Source organism: Cyprinus carpio, chromosome B7, assembly GCF_018340385.1.
Source record: "Cyprinus carpio isolate SPL01 chromosome B7, ASM1834038v1, whole genome shotgun sequence".
NCBI classification, from domain to species: Eukaryota; Metazoa; Chordata; class Actinopteri; order Cypriniformes; family Cyprinidae; genus Cyprinus; species Cyprinus carpio.
In genome coordinates this window covers 1,165,433-1,180,339 of record NC_056603.1, presented here as the reverse complement: position 1 = coordinate 1,180,339, position 14,907 = coordinate 1,165,433, and the positions used below count along the sequence as shown (strand labels likewise).

At 38.2% G+C, this 14,907-nt stretch overlaps 1 pseudogene; it reads left to right on the top strand.

Moving 5' to 3' along the window:
* Positions 1-10,239: 10,239 nt before the first annotated feature.
* LOC122138074 overlaps positions 10,240-14,907 on the top strand; it is a 9,369-nt pseudogene continuing 4,701 nt past the window's right edge.

Here is a 14,907-nt window from a genome sequence, read left to right as displayed (position 1 = left end):
AATACATTCTTTGAGTGCTGGGTTTGTTGGGGTACCTGTTGGCGATAAGCTGAAGGATTTGGATGAGAAATTTCCCCAGGCCTCCTTCCGTCTGACTTTACTCTCCAGCTGAACTGCATAACTGTGGAGACATTATTAGAATCAGTCAGATACAAACAGCAATCTCTTGAGGTCATGTGTCTGATATCACTCAGAGAATCAGTGAAGTCACACACTGCAAAAATAACACACGAGACCGATGCCTTCTTACATACACAATGCATGCAATGAAGGAAGACAGACATGCACAATATCACAATTCTGGCAGATATTAATAAGCCAATAGTTTTCACATTAAGGACAATAAATGATAAATTCTATACTTAAATACTACCTAAAATGTAAAAACCTTGAAAACATAATTTTAAATACATGTTAATTTAGGAGTTATAACATTACAATATACATTATGAAAAATGGATATTCATTTTGAGATTTTGTAAAAATTTTATAAAATAGTTTTTATAGACTAAATGTGTGATAGATGATGGCAAAGGTGCAAAAAAAAAAAAAAAAAAAAAAAATAATAGCCAAATGAGGCATGAACAATTGAATGTCCAATATCAATTAATTAAAAAAGTATTCTAATATCGATTAGGTAACCAACATGGTACTTTTCTTTTTCTTTCTTTCTTTCTTTTAAGCGCCATAAAAGCTTTAAAGGCTATATTCATGGCGAGAATAAAGTGCAATCAACCAAAGGAAGACTAGAAAAGATGTTTAACATTTATTTCCTCTAGAAATCTTAGGACCATGTTGGTTCCGTATGGTACTGAAACATTGCTTCATATTCCTGAGAAAAATAAATAGATTTTAATAATCCCCAAAGAGAAATTTATAGCTGTCCTATGTGTTAAATTATAATTAAAAAGCAGCTTTAAAAAAATATACCATTTACCAATATAAAACTCTCTTTCTCCCTCCAACACTCTCACCCAATCAAATCGAAAGTCGGGAAAATGCTACAGGTGTGGAGTCAGCCATCACGCGGCCAGAGATACACCACTCTCCTCTTCCATACTTCATCTCCTCCCTTTGCTCTCTCCCCTCCTTCTTCTCTCCTCCTTCATCCCCACTCACCTATGTCATATTCTGCCAAGACCACTAATGCAACACAAAAAAAAAAATTTACTTTGTTATAACCTGCAACCCAATTGAAAAGTCTTAGAAAGATTTTCAGACAGACATCTTCTCACGGAACTATATTTCTTAAGAGTAAAATGACCCGCTGTACAAAAGTCCCCTCTCTCGTGTTTAAAGAAACAGTTGACCCAAAAATGAAAATTCCATTTTCATTTTTCAATTTTCATTTTTTTGTTTTGTGAACTATCCCTTTAAATCAGAAAGTAGCGCAACTAACTGACTTCCATCTGAATGTCCATTTAATATACAAACGGGCGCATCTAACATGCATCCCTTAAGAATCACACTGCGGAAAAATTAAAACAAAGACGCCACTAAACAACAAACATTGACAAATAAAGATATAATTAAATGTTTAAGGCACAGTAACAATATGGGATGTTGGATTACCCCAACATGTTGACCTTGCTCAATACCTACAACCTACAAGCGTCTGCTAGTTGGTCTATTGGCTCTACGTCAATACCCGAGTCATAGGCCCACTCCACTGGATTATCTTGTACTGGACTCAATGCAGATACCCGTTTTTTCTGTGCCTTTCCTTTCCATCGATTCACTCCTCTCCAGGTTTATCTTAGCTTCTCCCGCGTGACAGATTTTCCCCGCCGCCAGACATTCACAATATCCCCTAGTAGCTGATATTTAAAAAAAAATGAAAATGAAATGATCTGGCCCACCAGTTTTACAGGCAGCATATGACATCCATCAAAGGGGAAACGTAAGGATAGCGTACCCATTTCTGTCATACTTTTTGAACACTGGCAAGGCAGACAGAGGATCTTCAAGCTGTAAAAAGCCAGGGACACATTGTGTTAATATTTCTCTACTGCAAAAAAAAACAAACACTACTGCAATTTTAAGACAAGTTCAACATATTTTGAAAAAGTTTCTTTCAAGATGTTCTCAATAAAGCCCACCTTATTGGCTGCATCCACCCTAGCACACACCGCATCCATAGCTGCCCGTTCTTCGAGTCTTCGCTGCTTTTTCTCCTTTTGCTCCTTTTTTGATTTTCTCTGAAAGGTAATAGAAAGAAAGCCATTGTCAAAATACCATTCCCAGATACAGACTGAAGAAAATGGGCTGAAACACATTTATACTTTAGATTAACACTTTAAGTCCTTACAAATGGGAAAGAGAGCAGGGTGGTCGGTATTCTAAAATGAACTGAATCAAATGAATCGAACCAACGCTGAACTGAACTACAAATACTGATTATACTGAAAAATGACTCTAACCGTCTTCTGTAGAGCTGCTCTGAAAGATGAAAATGGAAGTTTATTTCGTAACTGATGAATGTTTACAACATTGACAAAGCTGCTTTGAAAATCTGTAATACATAAACTATATATAAAAAAAGTGTGTATTGACTGAAATCTGAGATATAGAAAAAGAAATTTAACTTTATCCTTTTATCCTGAAGTTTTAGGATTTTTGGAAAACTTAAAAATACATAGTCATGAAAAAAGATCATTAATCAATCAAGCAGAAAATGATTTGGAACATCTCAACTTCAAATCAGAAATTTAACTTATTCAAATTAGCATCTGCTATTTTTTTTTTTTTTTTGAGTAAATTAAAGAATGTTAAAATAAAAGCATTTTCACTAGTATGGACCCCATTTTAAAAATGCTTTCATTGAATCAATCAAATGAGACATAGCACACAAAATTGTGGAATTAAAAAAAACACTTATTTACGATATTAAGAGCGAATATTTACTAAATATTACCAAATACTGTCCAACTAATCATCAGTATATACACAATCCATTACAAGCAAACAATAATGTTGCCTTCAAAACATTTCACAAACAAATGTATGATTGCTGATTTGTTTGTGTGCATGCATGTGACTACATGAGGTAGAGCCACATTTTTGTGACAACTTTTAAGAAAAGGGTATTTATGTAAATCCGAGAAATTAAAGCCTGTTTTTTTTTTTTTAGATTTGTATTGTGTATCACGAATAATAACACACCAGGAGCAATTATCTAGCTGAAGGCACCAAAAAAACAAAGCTGGTCTTTATCTCCAGGTATTTTAATGGCAAGAGAAGCAGAAGCAGGTGCAGAGAACACAAAGCACGTGGAGCAGGACAGGTTTTCAGGAGGCTTGACGGCGGCGGGCTCTGTCTGTATGTTCATGAAGTTCACTAATGCCAGACACAGCTAATCAATCCAACTCGTGCAAATGCTCTGTCGTGGATGAATTTTTGATCTCGCGGTGGCTGCTGGCATCGTTCTAGTTAAAAGCATGTAAGAGGGGGCTCAAATAAACGGTTTGCACATTATAACGTTACCCTACTTACCTATCCGACCAGCTCGTCGACAATACAGGCTGTCCCCCCCCCCCTCTACGAAAACAGCAACAGTTGCAGTGTTAAAATGTACAAGTGTTATTGTGTGTAGTGTTGAAGTAATGGCGCAGTCGAACGAGCACCTGAAATAAACCAGAAAGCGTTTGAGGTTGGTCATTGTTGGGGTGCTCAGATTGGACACTACAAGAATCCATTCGGGACATGAGCGTCTTTAAATTAAAGTAACGTGTTACCCAATTCTCACCACCATGAACCCTCTTGTCGTTATTCATGAGTCCCGCGTTTACTACCCCCACCACACAAACACACACACTCTTTCCGGGGAGAATGATTTGCTTCCATCATTCTTTGTTCAAACTGTGCGTGGCCGCACGCATTTATCAAAGCCACAAATAAGAGCAAAGCTAACAACACACAGCATGGACAGACAAACTCACCCCCCATTGTGCAGATTTTACAACGACCACCTCGACGCGACTACTGCACACTCTGAACACGCTTTAAAAGAAGTTAGAGATCTGAAGAAGAGATGTGGTCTGTGGTAAAGAATGTTAAATGCTAACGAGCGAGCTAGTCTGCAGTAACACGAGAGCTCGTGGCTTCGTAGCTTCGAAAACAATCATCTATAAAGCAGCTAGCGACTTCTGTTCGCTCGTGTTTTTTCCTGCCAGGCCGAGGTTCGCGCCAAGAAGCGGGGACGAAATTTCCCGCGCTCTACTCTCCCCTTCTCTTTATCTCCTTCTCCTTCTCCTTTCCTCCCTCCCTCTCTTCACTCTTTCTTTCCCTCTCAGCAGCATTGGGCCGCTGAGTCTCGGGGAAATTGACGACATAGGGTTAGGGTTTAAAGGTCACGCTCTCTCCGCACGCTTCCTCACGTTTGAGGATACTTTGTAACATCAGAATATTGTTTATAGAAAATAAATCATTATTTTTATGAGAGACGCTATTTAAATGGTATATATTTTGTTAATCAGTTGATAGAAGTGACAATGCTGCAGCTTTATTCTTTTTCAGAATTTTCCGGGAAATTTGATTTTGGAGCTTCGCGCGTATTTAATTAATGGCATTCCTAGTGGTATAAAAACTCATTTGAAAGGAGAGCAAACTTTTAATCCTATTATTTTCTTATATAACAACTCTATCTCGGTAGAAGGGATCTTAAAATGTTGAGTACAATTTTAATAAATGCTTTGTTCGAAAACATATCAACAGAAAATCTATGCCAGTGTATTCTTTTAAAAACGGATGGCATTGTAAAAATGTTAACTGGAATGTTGTTTGTCTTGTCTTTTTTTCCACACAGATATTTACAAACAAAATAAAAGAAAGTTACAATTAAAATATTACATAGATGCTACCCCTTGTAATAGTGTACTTAATAATTATAAACATGCAAAATATTGAAAAAAAAAAAACCTTTTCTGTGATATAGAGGAGACAATGTAGATCTTTTTTGAGAATTTTGATTGTGTTTTAAAAACGAGTTATGTACCTATCTCAGAAAAAAAAAACAGAATATGTATTAACACTTGTGATATTATTTTCTTTTATTTTAACTCTCAATTCCTGTATTCAATATACTGATAATCTTTTAATTATACATGCAATTTTTTTTTATGTCACAAATGTACATTTTTGTGGGTAAGAACTCAATACTGTCCCTTTTTTTCTGGTTTATTATAGTTCTTACGTTTTGTCTTTGATGGGCATAAAAAAACAAAAAAAATCAGTTCAAAAATCAAAAATTGCTTTCAGTGTTTAACCTTGTATAACCCCCGCTCATGTTATTTTATTTATGTTTTAGTATATTTACTTATTTTAGTTTACTTTCTTCCTTGTATTATTCTTGAGATATTTTTTCCTCCAGTGTTCTTGATATGTGTAGGTTATGTACTGGTTATAAAAAGTATTTTGGCATTAATAATTAATAATAATTTGTGACCTAGAGCCATTAAGATAAATTTGTGTAAATGAAAAGTAATTGATACTAAATGCCTTTTTCTTTGTGCAGTGTTTCTGGTTTCCTTTTGCAACCTGAATTTCTAACATTATTTGAAAAAATTGGGGTTAAAGGATACTGTCCAAATAAAGTTTAATTAATTTATTACAATACGATGTAATTAAAAATAAAATTTAATTTTAATTTAAGTTTAATACTGTGCATACATATTACATGAAAAAGTTGTGTGTGCATTTTTTGTGTGTATTATGTGCAAAGGACATCAGTACAACAGTGCAACATGAAATGAAACATTGGCTTTAGTGTAATTTCGTTTTTTTTTTTTTTTAATGAGGCATGAGGCATTTGTGAAATTTATGAAATTAATAAGCATTTAGTGTTTATTGATTGTTTTTTTATGGGCAGAGTTTTCAAAGCATTAAGCCTGAGGTCACAACTATACACTGTGATTCTAATCTATAATTATTATGCGTTAACTTAATTCTAACAAATGGAATCGTAAAGAACAAATAGAATTGTTTAAAAAAAAAACAGATGTTCATATTAATAAGTCCAATTATGTGCACAATTTTTGCAAGGTACAAATTGAGCCCACCCGGAACATGACAAAATGCTTTGTATAATATTTTTATGTTAATAGATGAATTACTTCAATCTTCTTTTAAAATTCATTTTAATGGAGATTTATGTTTAGGTGAATGAGCACTTTTAAATGCTCGAGGGAATTAAATATTTATCAGAGGCCTACAATGGCCCTGTCCTGCAGTACCCCTCTTTTGTCCACGAGGAAAGCACTAGTTGACAATACAGGACAGCGACTTAAGTTGCTACTGTGTAATGACAGCTACTGCGTGTCACCACCATAGACTTTATAAAACAGGTCTCCACATTGGATAATGACCGCATGCTTTTGAGCTGCATCGCGTGTGCGCATCTAAACGCCAGTGGTACTTAATTGCAGTTACGTCGAAATTTGAACCTCACATCTAGAATGGTTTTGGACAGAATCCCCCACAGCTTCTGACCCTTATAAAGAAGGCACACAGCCATTACTTAAAGGGTCTATCCATGTGTTGAATGCAACGAACGCTGCATATCCTTGACCACGGCCCCCCCCCGCAGATGGCCCGTCACGAAGCCCCGCCCCAAACCTTTTGTTTTCGGGTAATCTATCCCGCGACGGGGAGAGATGGCATTTTCACGAGGGGAAACAGGGGGGGTCAGAGAGTTCACCGCTGTTAAAATCTCCTCTTCCGCTGCACCGCAACCCATACTGAACCTTAATGCACGTTCTTTAACTATGACAGATTGATTATAACAGTTACAGTTTTCATAAATAAACGAAACCTAAAAGGCCATGCAAATCTAGCACGAGAACAATAGGTTGTGCCATCCATGTTAGTGCTGAGAGTTTCGTGGAAAACACAGGGAACGAGCCCAACTACACCTTCAGGCCTGTGGCTGCGAGCAGAATGACTAGTGCTGGAAATCTCTTTCTCTGCCTCGTGTGCATGTTGCGGGGGGTGGTGGGGTCGGGCAAGAAGAGGAGGACTAGAGAGAGGGGGAGGGGAGGAAAGAGGAACTCAGAGGTGATGAGGATGGAGGAAGTCTAACAGAGAGGAAGAGGAGAGAGAAAGAGGAAAGGAGAGACCATCATAAAGGAACACAACTAAGGTGAGTTAGAGAAAAACGGAGATGGCTCTTTTTGCACAGTGCTGGGAAAAATGGCATGAAGGAGGGGAGGGAGGAGATGGTTGGAGAGAAGCACATAGATAGACAGAGAGGGGATGGCTGGGAGGGGTCTTGTGCCACAGTGCTGGTAACGTTATGCCTGTGTCTCTGTTCTTGTCTGCAAGGACCACAGAGAAAGAATATCAACGTGTACGAGTGTTCAAGAGAGGACCTGTCCAGCACTTGGGCCTGCTGGTACATAATGTCAGTAGGGGGTGTTGGAGATCTGTCTGAATCCAGTCTTTAATCCTTTTATGTCCATATTAGAATTGTGTCTTGATATCAAGTTTATTCTCACCTGTAATACCTCCAGGTTATGTTAAATTGATGTAGACTAGAAACCATGGCTGCCTTACACAGTGTGAATGTATTGATTTCTTAAAGACTCAGTCACATGTGTGGTAAAGGAACTATAGCTGAAGCCTAATTCACGATACCCACATCATAAAATGCTTATTATTGGGGTAAATAAGCAGTTCCAGTCTTTTTTTCTTTCCTGCATGCATAAGTGAAGGAAGTCTGGGCAGCCTCAGCACCGCATTGCACAGCTGACGAGAATCCATCCGCACACACAGCAGGAAGGTAGTTCCGTATGATTTTAATGTGGGAGCAACCGCAGGTAAAAGCACAAAGTAATGGATCGCTATCAACTTCATTTTACGAAGAGAGTTGTACGGGATGCTCTGAATACGTATAGATATCTGTTTAAAATCTAAATTTAGGCTCAATTAACGCACGGCTTTTAAGGAAGGGAGGGGTTCATTTTAACGTTTTTTTTTTTTTTGTTTATAATGTTGCGCATATGTGAACTGCGAGACGTGAGATTGTGACTCACATGATACTTTACACTGTCAGATTTACTTGTTGTGAATTCGACGCCGGTTAAAGGGACTATGTACATTGACATGGAAGTTAATTGGGGAGAGTGCGAACAGCGCGGAAAGGTTTCCCCTCGGTTGTGAGGAGGTCGTCAGTCTCCCCCGGCACATACACACGGAGAGGATCCCTAGGATGCGGCCGATGCACTGAACCGGATGAGAATGAGAAACGTGCGAATATCCACAGAAACTTTAACGTAAGTTGTATATCAACAAACGTGCGCAGTGCTGATGTTTCACAACACTTATCTGTCGCTTTATAAGTTTGAATAGGAGAGGAAGCAAGCAAGCCGGGTAGTGAACTGCTATTCGGACGGGTAACTAACGTTCAAGGCAAACCTGTTCAGCGACAGCTAAGCCATCAAACTGGAAATAGGTACAATAAGCGTTGGGCTCTACACAAAAGGACTTCGCCTTGAATGAAACGTCTGTGCGAGAAGTGAGATGAGGGGAAAGATGCTTTTTTCCTGTTTCTCTGACTTTTTACGTTTGAATGATGAATTATGATTGCCCGAGCACGATCCGTGCGCGTTTAAACGCTTACTCACAGAATATGTTTAAATGACAGGGACAGTGGTATTTGTGATGTGGTCGGAGGATGCGACCTCTCGGAGTTTTAGGAGGCGATCGTGATAGCTGGCTGTTTCAGCTGAAAACACTGTTAAGAGTGTTGATTGGGGCACGTTGTTAAGCGAAAGGACAGATCAGTGGCACATATTGAGCTGTTTTTGGACGCCGTCTGTGAGCGCACGTTTAATTCACACTGAGCCCGATGGCAACTTCAGAGTCGTGACGTCACGTTCCCCATTCACGCTTCATTTATGACACATAACGAATTTTTTTTTTGTTTACGTATAAAGAACAATATCCTACATCTTATTTTAGATTTTGATGAAGCGTTTATAAAAATTACCCCATGTGCGGGATTAAAGGGATTAAAATCTTTTGTGTTCATATCTAGATGAGAAACGGTTTTTATTTTATTTTTGGTGTAGCTGTTTTTGTTATGTTCAAAATCACAATTCAGGCAGCCTCTTGAGTACTATTATTCAAGAAACAGCGAAATGTAGAGTTTGGTGGTTGGCGATCGAACACAAAGGCAATAGCGTCAGGAAATAAAAGCTTTGGTCATTGTTTCTTTTTCTAAAGATGTATCTGTTTGTTCTGGTTTGTGAATGATGATAAAAGTCAGCTCTACTGTTCCCTACGACTCCCGACAATCCTTCTAGTTTTCTGGAAGCATTTGGCGAAACAAAGACTTCTTTGTCCACCGGAACAAGAAGTCTGCATTTATTGCGGCGTTGTGAAAATATAAAGTTATCTAAATTTGTTACAAATTTAAGAAACGTGTGCCTCAATGCGTATATCCCGGGCTTTGTGGTTTGATACCTCGAGTGAACTCCATCACCTCTGCTGCTTGAAAAACACAACCAAGAGCTTTTAAACCTCCACAACTTCCACTGTCCTCTTCAGCCGAACTTCATTTCCATACACACATGTCAACTAAACTTTATTAATAATGCGAATAATGTTGGAAGTTGATTCAGAATACAAACAGATTCGTCACTGTACTGTAAATGTGAAAAGATTACTTGAATGCATCATGTGGGGTTCTCAGACTGAAACCTTTAGAGAACCTCAAAAAAATAAGATGGGACAATGAATTAATTTGCATCAGAATGTATTTTGAAAAATGCATTGTCTCTTGTGTCCAGTCAATTGTAGTGATATAATGGGGCTCCATGTTTGCGTTGGACTCCCGCGGGCTTTCGTTGTATGGCAAAAACAGTTTGAACACACATTCACCCAACGGAATGTCGTTTAGTGGTTCTCCCAAGAAGAAAGAGAACCCCAAAGGAATTTGCGAATGACCATACCCGCGGTGGGAGCCTGGAGCACTATGGATCCTTTTTTGTTTCACTACGCACTCTTGTGTGTGTGTGCACTTGTAAGGGTTTAATGCAGAGCAGAAATCCTGAGTATGCAGGTACCAGCGAATACTTGGCCACACGTTATTCCACTCTTGTCAATGATAGGCTAACACATTTTTCAGTCATTATTTGGATGCGCTGTCCCTTTAAGATGTTGAAAACAAAGGTCAGTGCTGGTCCCTTTGAACCCCCTCTCTCTCCTCTCTCTCTCTCTCTCTATCTCTATCTCTCTTGAGCCATGCCATCCGGTGATGGAGCGATCGGGTCTGGTGTGCTGTCCCGAAGCAGGGCCAAAACATTCACAAACGGGAACAGCCAACACTCTGAGGAAGACGAGGCAGTGACGAGGAACACACACATGTTACGTCTGACACATTCACACACAAAACCCCAACTCCAAACCACCATCTGCACCTTCATCCACTTCCAGGTTAAGCACGGTATTAATCTTAAAAAATTGTTTCATTTAAGTGTAAAAAATGTTTGATTGTATCAGTGTCTGTATGAGAATGTGATCCATGCATTCCCTGTTCTCTTTTCCTCCTCTCCCTCTCTCCACTCACTTTTCTTCCTCTGCCTCTGTGGAGGATGCATTGCCAGTTTCTATCCTGCCTGCCTGTTCGTCTTTCCCCTCTCTGAACCGTGCTTTAATCCCTCTTGCTCTTTTGAAACAGACAGTATAGATTCCGCGTTGGTGGGGACTACCAAGCACAGATCCCAGAGTTCAACCCCAGGTAATAGAGGAGGGAAAGAGTTTTTCACAGTCTGCAAGAGCCATGATAAGATAAAGCTGTGTTGTAGGTGTTTCTGTGTGTGACTCAAGTTTTTGGGGATTGGAAGAGAACATTGCTTTAGTCTTTGAGGCTATCATATATAAATAATAATAAAGAAATGCAGACAAAAAAACAGCAGAGTCATAGAGAAGTAAAAAAACAACAAGGTTGTGAGATGAGGTATTTGAGAGGCTGCTGTGTTGTGTGAACAGACATGTTTTTCTTCTTTCTGTTTGACAGACAGTGCAATCCCACTACAGTGAAAGTGACCAGAGGAGTAATGCTGGTCGGGTCACCAAATAGCCAAGTGTCCAATGCCATGTGTAAGGGAAACAATTCTTCACATGTAGAAATGACTAAAAAACTCAGACTCAGGCTGGGTGATGAGCAGTGCTTAAGCAAAAGAATATAAACTACTTACTTTTAAAAGGAAGCCAGTATAATGATGTGATTATTTTCCTCGTCCATCAAATATTGCGGCAGTATTAAAATGTTTTTCTAGATGCATATATATATATATATATATATATATATATATATATATATATATACTATATATATATATATATATAGTTACTATATATATATATATATAGATCCTCTGCTGATTTAAAGGCAATGATCTAGAAACTACCTTTAAAGTGTGATCATTTGTGTTGGTCAATAATCCATTTAAAATGTTGTTAGAAAATTCACATATATAAGATAATCACAATTTATAATGTGCAAAACACTTGAAATGATTTTCTTTATTTGACTATGCGTGCATGTGTGAAACTGAAAGTAGTCCAATTTTGTGGCGTTGTGGATATTGATTATTAAAGCCCCATACAATATCTGGTAATATAGTTCACGCTTTTCAAGTCTAAAGCAGATTTGATTTTTTTTATGTAAGTAGGTAGGTGCTTCTCATAGCCTATTTAAAGAATCTTATAAATGCATAAAACAATAAATGAATAGAATTGTTATCTCTTGATTGTATGTGTGTTTATCAAATGGTCCAAATCCAGCTGTTTTTGATTTATATGCATTTAGCATTATTTATTTTCTGTTATGTTTTTGTGATGCCCTGTAACATATTGAATCATGGTTATTTGTATTCTGGTTTGTGTGGTAGTTAGTAATACCCATACCTTTGTACACTGTTACCAAATCTGGCCATGGTGGATTTGTAAAGAAACTGCATTTTCCATTCTCTCACTCTCAGTGGGATGAATGTATATTCTGATGGCCAAAGAGAAGCTATGGATACAACATGGAACAGGTACCACTTCACTTAAATATTAGGCATGAAATGGCAAATCCTCTAGATGGAGCATAGAATCACTGATAGAGTCCTTCTGTCTTATATCAACAGGCTCGTTTGGCATGCTTCTGTGGCACAAGCATGATGTGGAGAAGTCACTGGCTGACCTGGCAAACTTAACTCCCTTTCCTGATGACTGGACAGTGGAAGACAAAAGTTCTGTTCGAACAGGCTTTCAGCTTTCATGGCAAGAGCTTCCATCGCATCCAACAGATGGTGAGCGGGAGGGCGCTGGAATGCAGGATGGGTTATATAAGAGGTCATCTGGTGCTCTCACATCTGCCTGCAACTACAGAAGAGATGAGATACGGCCCAGTGTAGAATCACACGAGAGTCGAGAGAGGTCTCACTACTCGTCGACACTTTTCAACTGTTGTCTTGCAGTCATCCATTACAACATGGAAAATGATTTGAGAATGTTTTCAACAAAGAGCATCTCATGCTTCAGTGGAAGAGCAAGAACATCTGACCTTTTGTACAAAGAAGTTCAAATGCTCCAAGTCACAAATTTGATACGGGACATCTTGTTCTTTTTTTTTCCTGTATATGCTTTAATCTTAAACCAATGTGTTATTTACTACTTTCTCAGCTTCCAGCACAAACTGATCTCAAGCCTGGTGAAATACTTACTACTCTTGGAAGAAAACCAGAACCCCGGACCAAGCGTCATGGATCGTCACCAGACGCAAAGCTCCTTAGCAAGAGAGAAAAGGATGAAAGGTACAAGGAGAGCAAAAGAGAGACAAGATGAGAGACAAAAGACAATGAATACTAACAAAGTGTGTATTTTTGTTTCTGCCAGTAAACGATGAGATGAGAAAGGAGAATCCATGGCAGTGACAGTGATTTTGAGATCAACCGCAAGAAAGATGTGAGTCTATAACTCTCCATATTAAATACATCTATTCAATAATACAGTATTTTAATATTCTACAGTAAGTAGAATGATGACCAGTCACACATAAATAGGCTGATCCATTTTCCTTTAAACATGTATATGAATTTTAATCTAAAATCTTAATCTTCAAAAAAAAAAAAAAAAAAAGTAGACTGCAATGACTGCATTTACATTGCATTTGTGCAACTTTTCAGACAACGAAGCAGAAATCTGGAAATGGTGGAGGGAGTGATAAAGGTCACGGAGCAAGTCTGGTCCGACTCGGAAAGAGAACCAGGGTTGCGCACGTACTGTACCGGCACCACACCCTCTTCGGGCTCGCCCGCAGACCTCCTAAAGCGCATGCACTTGGAACAGGGGAGGACATTGTCGCTCTCTCAGCGTCCACTGATTCAGGAGCTGTTAGTCTCAGACAGCTGGACACACAGCTAGTGTCCTCTGAAAAGCGACAAGGGTAATGGTGCAACCCAACAAATCACATTGTTTTGGTAGTGTTGTAAATCTGAGAGACTTGGCTCAAGTGAATACACAATACAGGGGTTTGTGATGCTACGGGAAGTATAACTATAAACGACAATCACCACTTAGAACCAATTTTTGATGTCTCTATTTTGTATTTTTTTAGGTCCAAAGTATCAAGCAAACCCAACAGTGTTCCTCAAGCACAACTTGGATGATGGAATTGAAGGCTTGAGACAACCAGAGGTATGTTTCTACCCGCATCTGCTCTGATGTACAACCTACATATATCTCTCTCACTACATTGAAAAACTGGCATGTGAAAATTAAAAAGCAAGGCATATTATTAATGCCATTAAATGTATCCTGACAGTTTTAATGTATGGGGCTCTGTTTCTAAAATACTGATTGCATAATATTTTGAAATGAAAGGTTTATTTTTTCTCTCACAAGAGTTTGCTAAACGTGTAAGTAGATTCTGGGCAAAATGCTATTGTTATTCTACATTAAATAATTTTTCTCCCTGCACCTGCATTTCGTTCAGCCTACCCAAAAAAAAAACAACTCTCGCTGGAGGACGACAGAGGAGCAACTCCTGGCCGTTCAAGGTGAGCTGGATTATCATTCTCTCTAATTCCTGATAATCCATAAAATTCAGAACAAATTCTCAAAATGAATCATCCATACACATTATAATAGTATGATCCCTAAATACACATGTAGCATTTAAAAAACCAATGGCTGTTAGTTTTGAGAGTTTTCAGTGTTAATACAAAACAGCATAGAACTTTAATATTGGGCTAATTATTGGTTATCAGCCAGAGCTGTAATATCATGCATCCCTAGTAAGCTTGTATGTGTGTTTGTATATATATATATATATATGTACACTTCTGTAATGCCAGATTTAAGAGCAGATAGATCATCTTCTCAAAACTAAAAGAACTCAAAAAGATCACTTGTTTACTTGCAAACAAGTTGATAACAGCAAATAGCAGCTAAATTATCCAGCTAAACAATGAGTTACCACGGTAAAATGTATGGTACAACTATTACATGTCCTAAAATGTAGTTTCAAGCAAAATTAGTGGGCGCCTAGTTACCCATTTGCAGCCCTTTTATGACCGTGGGAGATTGTTCTAACCTTGCAGTGATTAAAGTCACCATAAATTAGTATTTTTTATGGAGGAATATTACAGTATTTATGATCAGTTATTTATCTGTGCACAGTTTCTGGCTTGTGCGAAGTATATTCAGAGCAATACAAAAGGGAATTTCTATCATATAGCTTGTTTCAAAGCAAGATGTCTTCTAGATACTACAGACTGAATTCATTAGAATATCATTTTGTTTAATTTTAAGCATCGCTGAGTAGTTTTATCATGTAGCCATTTTGTCATCCACATCCTGTCCAGTGTCAGGCGAATATGGTAAAGACTTTGCAGCCATAGCGAACGTGATTGGCAACAA